Below are 945 nucleotides of genomic sequence, written 5' to 3' on the forward strand. Positions count from 1 at the left end.
TTCCCAGCGAGGAGTGTTCAAGATATTAAGCGTAGTAAAATTCAAAACGATGCTGCGATGAGGCGGTGCTGCGATAAGCCAGGTGCAAGTGTTTTCTGTGATGAATGGTGAACTGATATTGATCGCCCCACTTGAACCATTGACGATGAATGAGCATGGTTCTGAAGAATTTACCCCTGTCAAGGAAAATCGAAAAAGTTGAGAAAATTATGCTCTCACGAGTTAACGCCTCGAAATAGCAGCCGTGCTTTGTCCCTCACTGAGGCAATAGAGATATTTTACGCTATTTTGAGTTAATATGGAATGCAAGTGTTTAAAAACGCGCGCAAAAAATTCATTCCGACGTCATGCTTGTTATAAAATCTTGTAAGAAAAAATTAGCATTTTACTGATAGCCATCAGTTTGCACTGAAGTATCAATGCAGAGTTGCATCCAAAATTTGTGTGGCATCGCTATCATCCTATATTTCAAGGATCATTTCCATGTTTTGTCTATAAACCGTACTTCAAACATAGATTTCTTTCATTCATCATTCCTTTCATAAGAAGACAGGAGCCCAGGAAATTGATCTACCCCCAGCGGAGTGGCTTCATAGCTCAGTTGATAGAGAGTATTGCACCGGCACTGCAGAGGTCATGGGTTCGAATCCCATGGAAGCCACCTGAATTTTTCAAGTGTCTTTAATGCGCTCAACCCGCAGCCCACGAAAAAAACAAACTCAACAAACGCATTTGTGGGACAAAGAGGGGTTGGGGATAAAGTACTCCCAGAAAGCTTGTACAGGTCAAGATTGCAAACTAACAATGAAAAGAGCCAGAAGGTCCCAAACCTCTCTGGCAGGTGGGACATAATCCCCACAACCTTCTCCAACTAGAGAGGTCCTTATCCTATCCGGGGGCCAGGGGTTCATATTCCCCCAACCCTCTCCAAGGGGTGAACATCCC

The 945-nt window shown here is 43.5% G+C and overlaps 1 non-coding gene across 1 annotated transcript; it reads left to right on the forward strand.

Moving 5' to 3' along the window:
- Positions 1-586: 586 nt before the first annotated feature.
- Positions 587-661, forward strand: Trnaa-ggc (transfer RNA alanine (anticodon GGC)). The gene has a single exon. It is a non-coding gene; the product is annotated as a tRNA-Ala (tRNA).
- The last annotated feature ends 284 nt before the right edge of the window (positions 662-945 follow it).

This window comes from Montipora foliosa, unplaced genomic scaffold (genome assembly GCF_036669935.1).
Source record: "Montipora foliosa isolate CH-2021 unplaced genomic scaffold, ASM3666993v2 scaffold_470, whole genome shotgun sequence".
Lineage (NCBI taxonomy): Eukaryota > Metazoa > Cnidaria > Anthozoa > Scleractinia > Acroporidae > Montipora > Montipora foliosa.